The sequence below is a fragment of the Anticarsia gemmatalis genome, chromosome 8, assembly GCF_050436995.1.
Source record: "Anticarsia gemmatalis isolate Benzon Research Colony breed Stoneville strain chromosome 8, ilAntGemm2 primary, whole genome shotgun sequence".
NCBI lineage: Eukaryota > Metazoa > Arthropoda > Insecta > Lepidoptera > Erebidae > Anticarsia > Anticarsia gemmatalis.
In genome coordinates, this window is record NC_134752.1 from 7,908,460 (window position 1) to 7,919,652 (window position 11,193).

Here is an 11,193-nt window from a genome sequence, read left to right on the forward strand (position 1 = left end):
ATATAGACACCCACAAAATGCAAGCCCGAGGCAACGAACCGAAAATAACAATAGTTGTTTACTTTTGTGTGTTTCTACGCGATAATAGTCGCTTAAAGCTGTTCGAATGCGCGTCGGTAGCGAAGCGAAAACTTTATAGTGGTAATTACATATCTATTGTTGGCGAAATTAAACTGTTTTCTATCCAATGGGTATTAAAGGAACTTTAGATACTGTTACACATTTTCACGAATGGATATTCAATGGCATTAATATGGCAACATCTCGCGGTTTAGTACTGTTTCATACAGAAGTTTATACAGCCTTTTCCAAAACTACTATTGACAATTAAAAAAACATTCACATTATAAAAAAATCTATTGATCGACACTCAATAGTCGATCTTCTGACTCCTTATGTTCACAGCGTGAAGATGATCATGATTATATCTTGTCGGCCAATATTAGGCGATGGCATACAGGTTTTGAGTTTTACTAATGGGCAAAAATTTACCATAATAAATACCCATTTCCATAACCCTCTGGAGTCATATTAATTACATACACCGATGTTATGCATGTTAGTAATCTTTAAAAAGCCGTATTAAAGCACTATTTTACTTCAATCATGGAAATTTTCAATTCCATTTGGTCTTAGGTTTAAAGCGAATATTTTCTATATTGCTCGTCTGGGAATTACTTTGTATTCGTAATATCAATGTTTGTGAAGCCTACAGTTGGATAAGGTTGGATTATTCCCTAATGCGGATGTTGTTACAACTTACATAATATCTGAACAATGAACATTGAACATACACGAATTCGAGCTGGCTGATTAAATTTTAGACTCGTTATAAAGCCTATTTTAGAATATTCAAGTATAGTATAACTTTTAACTTGCCTTATTAAAGGTTAAGGGGACTAGAGCAAATTAGATGTCTAAGAACCTATTAGGCAATGTGTTTTCTTGAATGATGTAAGACCTATTTCCTTATTAGAGATTAACACAAAGAAACTCTCAACATGTTCTTGAGTCGAAATTATTGTAAAAGAGTTTTCTTCTACTGAAATTGTTATTTTCTCTGTCACGAAAATGTACTCGTTTTTCCCTTTTGATCTTTGATACAAAAACTTACTCAACAGGGTATTATCCGTTAATTTTAATTCATCCTATCCTTTCAGAGCTTATCTAATTATGTAACTAATAGAACTGGCTCACAGGGGCGTTGCCATAGCAACCGTTACTGTTGCCAAGATTTTTCTCATTCACGTGATTTTTTTTGAAGAAGGGTTCCTCCATTAGTTCCTAAACAAATACACGGGGAAGGAAATTCGTAAATTCCTTTGTTGGTAATAAGGCGAGCGTTGCATCGAACAATCTTCCTGCGAACAAAGAGATTTCAGGGAGAGCAGAAGTTCCCCTTCTTTTATGCAATTGTTATTTTTGTACCGTCAGCGTGTCAGTCGTTGGCTGCGACACCACAGATCGATGTCAAACAACACGAGACAAAACATTCTGTTGACGTTATGAGGGAGAACACACGACGGGGAAGTGCGTTTATTTGACAGCCCTTGTTCGCTGCTACTTATTGACCAAGGAAAACACTACTCCGTCTGAAAGAACATTCCTCCACAGCAGATACTATTTAATACTATCCAAACAAAAAAACTGTGAGACGCAGACATTTATTTAATAAATTTTAACTCAAACAATATTATTGTGAAACAGGATTTACATATTACAAGCTCAGTTAGACTGGTTTACTCGTTCCGGAAAGCATAAATAAAACATAAAATGCTGCAAATGAGCAAATAAGCATTTTATGGAACTCAAACTGAAACTAAGCATACGTTCGAACAAACATATTGTTGTGGACCGTAAATAAAAGCCGTGGCAGTTAAAGCACGAACATACAGACCGTTTGCAAACAATTCAGTTCATTAGAACTGAATAACCAATATTAGTATTCTTATTCATAAATATTCTACTAATTAATCAAGCGTAAATATCCTGATAGGGATTATGCTCGTGCTAATAGATTACTGAGAAGAGAAGCAACTATGAATCTTTTGCGATCTGAAACCTAATAGAAATTCTTCGTATAAAAATAAAGAGTACTTTTAATATAAAAAGTAAAATGTACCTGCTACCAAAAGTTAGACTTAAGACGTCTCAATGAGACAAGCTCAACGCTTTCAAAGCTATTCAAACCGTACCGGGCCAAAACAGTAAATCTATAGCCACCTTTAAACTCCGCTTCAGAATATGGGTCATTTGCCACCACGAATGGACTCCACCATTTCAACCACATAATGTTCTGTTACCTAAATATACTAAACGGGCACTCGAATTGTGCTCATTAAACAAGATTTAAATGCATTCGCGAGTAACATAGTAAATAGTGAGCGAAACATTATTAGGGTGTTGTTGAGTTAAGGCGGGCGGGGCTAATGGAAGAGCAAAGGATGCAGTTTCATACGACAAACAATTTGTTGCTAAGTGTCGCCCAAATAGTTTACTGTTGACATTGCAATTTGTTTTGTTAATATCTTGAGGTTTTGAATATTTATTGGTTGTGTTTTGAGCTATTTATAGTCTAGCAACTGCATAATTGCACCTAAAGAAGTGATTGACTGACTTTGATAAGATACTCGTATTGTAAGGTACTTTGACAGTTTTGATCAGAAGGTAAACCGATGATATTGGTATATTGGGTTTTATGGTTTGTTATACTTCAATTGGGCTGTTTGGTTCTATTTAGGATCATATTTGTTGCAAGAACCATTCATCATTCTTATATGTATATCTATGAATCGTACTACCTACGGCATACGGCCTAACCACGTCCAATCAAACACGAATAAACCTAGTTTTATCCAGCCGTTAGCCTGTCAAATATTCGTTTAATAGAAACGTAACCTTAATTCCAAGACATACAGCCTACGGCTTCATCGCTTACTTTATAACCCTCCTACAATTTTAGGCGGAAGAGACAAGAATAAAACGTTCCGTTTATTGTCCCAGTGTAATATAAGACGGTTCAGTGTGTCGATGTATTGAGGCCACTGCCTAATGTTGGGGGTACACATTCGGCCGAATACAATAAGTTATCGTGAGACAGACTTGCTGCTGTTGTAGGTCAGTCTGAATACTTTAGTTAATTGCTTTAAAATAAATGTTTTACTACTATAAAAGTTTTAGTCGTCTAGATATTTTTGTTACCTAATTAGTTTAATAAACAAATGTTGCTTTTTAACTGAATACTTTAATTCTATTTTTGTCATTAACCGAGATTATAAGATATTTAATTTAACTGACAAATTATCGGCTGATTTGGAACGTTGCCCAAAAATCCCGAAATAAAATATTGTGTTTGATTTTTAATATTTCTAATTCTACTTCCAGATTTAGCCGCGCGAATCAATCCAGTCAGTCTCGAATACGTCTAGGTACGAGCTTCTAATCTGAGCTGTCATATTTCCCAACATTTCTATCTGCAAATACCGACTTGTTCGATCTAACCCCTCTACAAATGAAAGCCTAGCCGAATAAGTGTATAGCGCACTTTACCCGAACGGATCTGGTTTCCGACAAACTCTCCTCAGGTTTGCTGGATCTTTTGAGGGTGCACGCTTAGTTCGCTTCGTAGATCAGATTTCAGTATTCTGCAAATGGTTATAGGTCGTCCTTTCCTCTTAAAATGTATGATAGAAATGATTATTTTATAAGGTTTGGTTTTATGTTACGTTGTATTATGTCGCAATAGTCGTTTTTGTTTAGATTCATTATCTGACACTACATTTTTGAATGAATGAAGAGATATTTTCGTAACTCTGATGAATTCAATAGTCGAAGTTGTTTGCACGTCTGATCCCTAATGTTTGTCGATATATCAAATATAAATAATATCTTTGGAATACTTTTGTTATTCAAATAACTTATTAAACAACGAAAAATGTTATTTATTATATTGAGGAGCAGTTCTACGAAATAAGGATAAAAGATCACCTCGGGGACTCGTTGATCTATTTATTCAAAATATTTCTCCTAAGCACATCCTATTGGGAATAAAAGGTGATTTTTACAGAATAATATACATAATTATGAAAAACTGGGTCGAGCCCATTAAAGAGAGGAACAAAAATCAAAACTTCCGTAATCACCTGTAAACTTCATAAAGGGGGGACATAATGGCACTGTTACAATTCTCAGTGGGATAACTCCAATAATTTACACATTGCCAAGTGGCGCGGTGACAATTGCTAATTTGCGAATAAGCAATTTTCCTTTAACACGGTGCCGCCTGTAAGCTGACAATTACCTTCATGACTAAGTAGTTAATACCTTTGTGAGATGGAAACGATCGGATTGTGCACAAATAAAAATCAATTGGTTCGTAGAATTGGTAATAATCGGATGATGGAGCTTTTATCCTTTGTCGTATTTGAGTGAGTGATTGGCTGCTACTGAGTTTTCCTTCATAGAACTAGAGATGAAAAACAATGGAAGCAGAATTTCTAAATAACTTTACACGAGTATTTTTTCGTTATTTTAATTAAATAATAATAGGAGTTCAGTTATTTTTTAGAATTAGATTTGTTTCTTAAGTTATGCCACTAACCCTACTAACCCTGGGTTCTGAGTACGTTTAGAGGTAGTTTATCTATTCAATAGCGTTTTTTTACATGAGTTTTAACGCTATGGAATAGAATAAACTAAAATTATCCCAAACAAAGTACACAGTTTCAAATAATACCGAAACTGTAATCCTTTTAACGTTTCTATTATTATAAATCGTAGCCACAATACGGAAAAGTCGATAATATAACGTGAAAGCAAAACAGAAGCCATAGATTAGAATCCCATTAATTAAATAACATTACGAGTGAGTAGGCTTTGACGCGCGTCATAGCTACAAATGTTACAATCGTACGCGACAAAACGCAAACCTGTTGTGTATTGTGACAAGGATTATGTATAAATAGACGTATAGAATGATTGAGTTATTTTAGTAGCACGGCATTGTTTAGTAAAAGAAACGTGTATATTAGATAAAGCTTGGTTTAGTGTGTATGTCATGCAGAAATATAATATATTATAGGTAAAAATGTAACTGTGTTAATATACATTAATTTAAAAACTCCCACAACATTTCCATGTGATCCTAGGATAAAATATTATATACGTAGCCATTTATAGCTACGAATATTTTTCATATATTCTAAGTAATTTACTATGCAGACTGCTGCTTTTAAAATAATCTTAAATATATTTAACGAAAATTCTAAAGTAAAACACAGACGAGAAAAATCACGAAGTTTGAAAAAGTATCTGTTTGACTTTTGGTTGGTGCACGGTCGCACCGCGCAATCTTCTCAAACTATTCTTTTACTTTGTTGAATAACGAACATTTTCAAAGCCAACGTCGGCCTCATCAATTTTATTATACCGTGTTATAACTTAGATTCATCGGAATAACATGAGAGAAGTCTCGGACAGCCATACTTCTTATATTCTTGAATTCCCGAACAATAGAAACGAGAACTTTGAATTCGTTCGCTAAGCAAAATATATTCGCAGAATAAAATGCATTCCATATTCTTTTATTCGATGCCATTATATTACGAGTAAATCTTGGCTGGTATATATTTCTTGGGTTCATGAATAATATTATAAAACAATTTTCGTTGAGTACTGGGATACTCAATGTATGTGTTTGTCTACGTTTTAACTGACAAGGATGATGAGGTCATGTAAATAGACATCACACGAGAATAAATACACATACTAGATTGAACAGACAGTTTATATTTAAAGGTTCATCATATTAGGTTGGCTCAGTAAAGTCAAGCAGTATATTAGCTCTAACAGTCTACTAAATCAACTAACATTAACATAATCATAAGCTACACTTCCCCGACATTCATCAAAGTCAACAAAACACAGAGAGAGAATAAAAATCCCAACGTCCGACTCATAATTAGCAAGCAAACAAACTGTTAAAACACATAATTACAGCTCATGTCACCATAAATCTTCCCGAGTAATGTAAGCGAGGACAATGTTCCTATTCTAATAATAATTACTGGGAAACAAGAGGGAAAACTCCACTTACTAGCTCGGTGTTAGACACGATTCCCTCTGGGCGAAATTCACGCGAACAACAAATTGCTTCAGTTTGCTTTGTCTCCTCATAAACTCTTGGTGTTATTATCAAAATAAAGACGTAACTGGATTGTTTGTGCGCCTTTTTCTGTTTGCAATAAACATAGCAGTAATCAGAAGTGAAGTTGTCGTTTGTTTGATTCAATTGTGCATGTCAAGTTACTTAATACTTGTTGTCGGTTCGATGTGATCGGGCACAGATTGTTATGGAACAAACTTGATGTTGTTGTACACACTGTGAAATTTCCTCGATATTCTAGGGTAACGAGCAACTGCCGAACGTTGTGGCTTTTGTGTTCCTCATTGTCGAAATTGTTTAAGTAAAAGTCTTGTCCAGAATCCACCATGTATGAGGCACACTTTGTTCATAAATAATGGCGTACTCACCTAATTACCTGCAGCTGTTACCGCATTATCTTTGCTACCAATTCTGGTCCATCATAATAAATTCAGTGGCCCAGATCCTTACAAAATGGGTTGAAAATTACAATAAAATATTGGTAAACAGCTGGCTTACCCTTCGATACCTTAAACACCTACTAAGGGATGATCGGAGGCCGTTATGATACCTCGGGGCTACGAAAAGGTCATTTATTCTTAGATACAACTACAAACAGCCCATAATTAATTCGATGGAATTAATTCCCCAACAAACACGGAGAAACGGTTGTTTATACTTTGGCTCATTTGAAGTTTCGACATGGAGCAATACAACGCACGACTAATGAAAACACAGCAATCAGAGACAATGTAGTGTAAGTTCAAAGCCAATCGCAATGAGATGTTGAACAAGAACAAATACAAATAAGAGCAGATTAGAACTTTGTGTACGTAGCGTACTTCCAGCTCAGGTACGGAGCAGTACCCGGCAACCGAGCCTTTGTGCTATTATATAAATACTGGAATTTTCAACAAAATTAGATGTAGAGCGAACGTAAGTGTTCTCTACCCTTGTAAGCTTATTTTCTATGTAGATGAGGTTTGTACGTGAAAGGCAAAGAGATAACTAAGTATAACTCCTAATTTAAGAGTATTACGCAAAAATCTGTGTACAAAATTGGTTGAGGGAAAATATTTTTCAGATTTTAGTGGTACTAAAAAAATATGTTGTGGTTTCCTCCGTATTGTAACGATTGATAAAAACGGTAGGTTAAAAGTTGTCAGTTTGCCAAACCATATTCACGCTGGCATAATACTACACTGTTGTGAAACGAATAAACTCTTCTCCTTGATCGATTTTTATGACTTTAGAATGAACGAGGGAAGAAACAAACATGGGGAAAGAAAATAATAATAAATAGTAATAATTTTGCGTATTTGGTGCAGTCGTTTCAATAAACCAAAGTTACTGAATGTAAAAATATTTTTCTTGTGCTATTTTAGGGATACACAAGCAAATCATAATTCAAGCTTCTCGCTAAAGTGACTGCCGTCTAACTGGCAAGATCTATAAAGTTAATGACTTTTCAACCTCAGTACTTACTTAACAGACATCATCATTCCAAACACCCATTCAGTATTTACCATTAATCTTAACTATCTGATTACGTCACAACATCGGAGCAATCTTTACGCTACGACGGAAACATTAGAGGGTTAAATACGAGTACATTTACGGTATTAGCATGTGTGCGGAACATTTTAGACAACATACAGATGTTGGTGGATGTGGAGGCGATATACTCGTAGTGGAGTGGTTCCGACGCTAATTTGCCATCTGCGTACTATACATTACGTGTATTCGGCACATCACTAGAGCTTAATGACACCACTACTGCGGAAAGCCTAGCTTTCTATGCCAATTATGGATAACACTTAAATTGCTAGAGTTATAGTGATGTGCATGTTTATAGACGTATTGTCACCGTGACAACTGTCTGCTAACTGCTAGAAACTTTTGAGGTTTCTGTGCCAACGTTTTGTTTCGTATTTCTCTTTGATTTATTAAGTATTCATGCGTTAATTGAATGAGTAGAAAACTAGAAAACAAATACATTATTAAATACAATAATTGTATTGAAAGTTTAATGACAGACGTCCCCTAGCGATTCTAGCTTTCAGAATAACTTGCATTGTACATAATTTATTATGATTAGTGAAACTTTATTGTGAATGCATAAGAAGATATGAATAAAAGAAATTTTATTTGAACAACTGACACATTATTTGGTAAATCCTAGGGTAACATAGGTCAGTTACAAAGTAAGATCCAATCAAAAACTAATATCTCAAGAAAACATACCTGAATACTAAAAAGGCTTAACGTGGTATATAATCCATTTTGCTGAAGTTAAGCAGGAGCTTGCTTCCTCATTGCCGGTGACCGTAAAAGTTATGTCGGAGCCTATAAACGTTACAGGCTGGAGAATTCAGGAATGATGTAAAACAGTGGCTCGGTATCGTCGTATAACCCGTATTGGCGCATTAACGGCCTTCAATAAAAAGTATCTAAAGCAAGGCTCGGATCAGAGTAAAGAACAAATCATACTAATGTAAAGCAGAAATTACCGTTTAACAGTTAGTGTTTAAAATAAAACTTCGTTTCCTTCTTGGTGCTTCAAGCGTTTGAGAGTTTTTATTTTGTTTTTATTGTAGTGTTGTAAACAGTTGAGAAGATTGTGAATCAATCGTTCTAGGTAACTTAACACTTAATCGACGATTTTCCAATTGTTCGTCGTCAAAAATTTCTAAGTTTTTCTACAGGTCTGTCAATCTTGTGAAATGCTATGACTTTTTGAAAATATTGGGTTAATAAAACAGGCTACGCTTATGCCTAAATAGAATAAAACCCAGTAATCAACATGGTATGCCATGGTATGATCGGATTAAAGAACTAGTATTAGTATTAAAGAACTTTGTGTCGTTCCATACTAAAGTAGCTAAATCAGACAGGCCACTATCAGCTGCATAAGCCTGTGGGTCTCTGACACCCTGAATTTTAAGTATTGTGCACATTTCTCCGACAGCCTCGAATCTTACATGCTCTGTAACAAGTTGTCGGGCTATATCATTTGTACAACATGAAATATTAATATTGGTTTCTATTACACAACTACATATCGACACACGTGTGTGTAAACGATAATTCTTCGTACCACATTCAAAACTAAGTCAGTAATCAAACAAAAACAATTACTTTCGAACCTAAATAAACAAAGTGGAAAACATGCATCCAATCTATTTCAAATCACACGGGAGGGTGTACAACGGGGATTATAATTACTTTAGTAATTATTACAACAGATAGATGTTCTACCATATTCCCTATAGTGTGTCTTTGTTCGCTTTAATTAAATTCATCTATTTAACTGATCTGTTATGAAATACTATTGTTTTCGTGAAACGGCCTAAAGCTTACTAATATAAATACACAATAATATAAGCATTATTATTTTTAAGCCTCATTTAATAAGGGCAAGCCTATTGACTTTTCGGAGTCGAACACAGGACCTCATAATCAGCAGTCGCATACACTATCGTCCAGACCATAGAGGCAATAAGAGAGCATTTTTTAAACACAAAATATTTCTGTCAAAAATATACCGCAACTATACTTATCGTTACCACCAAAACCAAACGGTATTAAACGAGGCAATGATCGAATAAAAATCATTGTCATCCATTAACAATTCCAAACAATATGATGGATCCAGCATTAAACCAATCTCACGGTTTAGATCCTCGAGTAAATCCAATTAGAGGCTCAAGATAATGGTCTAATCTGTTGTTAATCAACCGCTTAAGTACTTAGAAACACAACGTGGCACGTGGTGTTGTATCTAAAAATAAAATAACAATTCTACGAATTAGATTTTTTAATATAAACGGTAATTCAAGCTGTAAAAGTAGGATTCCACGTGTAAATTTTCGAAAATAAATCTGTGTACATACACACTTGATATGACGCCTGTATACTCGAAAGTGAAGGCAGGTGAGGTGAGGTGAGGTGTATGAAATAAACCCACGATTTGCCATTAACAGTGTAAGACCCATGTTATATGATACGAGCTTATTGCCATTTTCCAGACACGTTACCAAACGACTTCACGGTATCTTTTCTAATATAAATTAGAAAAGACCTAAAATACTTTCCCGACGCTGGAATCAAACTTAAGACATGTCGTCAATAGCCAGATACACTACGGAAGTGCCGACCGCGCCAAAGACGTAAACCTAAAAGAAATCTCTCAGTAAAAATACAATAAAACACAAATTTACACCAACATTTTGTAACACATTGTTCCGCGATCGGTAGTATTGCCACTTCGCCAGAATTATGTAAGACAATCCCAGTTTTGTGGATACTTTAACGGTGGCTTCAGCTGGAGTCATAAATTTTTCCTAACCATCGAATATGCTGATCTCAAGTGTCGCATTACTCGTGTTTTTATGTTACATCGGTGACAAACTGGACTGGGAATATAGAATTGTAAAAGTCTGTATCTATAAAGTTAGACATTTTTTATTCGAATTTATGGACAACTCAGATTTTTCTCTTTGTATAAAACTCACAAATGCAATGGTACCGAAATTTAAATGTAATTAAAACGTACGTCTGTAAGTTAACCAATCAAAATTTAATTACGAAATGGACTCAAGACCTTTTGTTGTAAAAGATGCAAAGAACAAAAAACTTTTCAATCAATACTTTCATTAACACGCGTATTCTTTCGAGTTGGTAATAAATGCTGTTGTAGGGCTCTCCGGGGACATTAATACTCCATGAGAAGCCATCAATATCGCTTAATCCTTTTAACGCTTAGACAATAAAATTTCAATTTGTCGATGACAAAAAACGAGATATTGGAATTTGGTAATTGGAATCGAATTTCGTTAAAAAATATACTGCTATAAATAACGGGTGACAAACACAATCCGAATCCTCGATAGCAATATGATTCTTAGGCATATGTTATGAGTTGGATTTGATCATATTATTGTGTTGAAGTACACTCGAGAGCTTTCTCGACAATTCTAAAAGGTGTTATTGGTTCGTCAAACACTTAGGTCTGTTTGACCTCTATTGTGGATAGGTTTACTGAAAGGAAT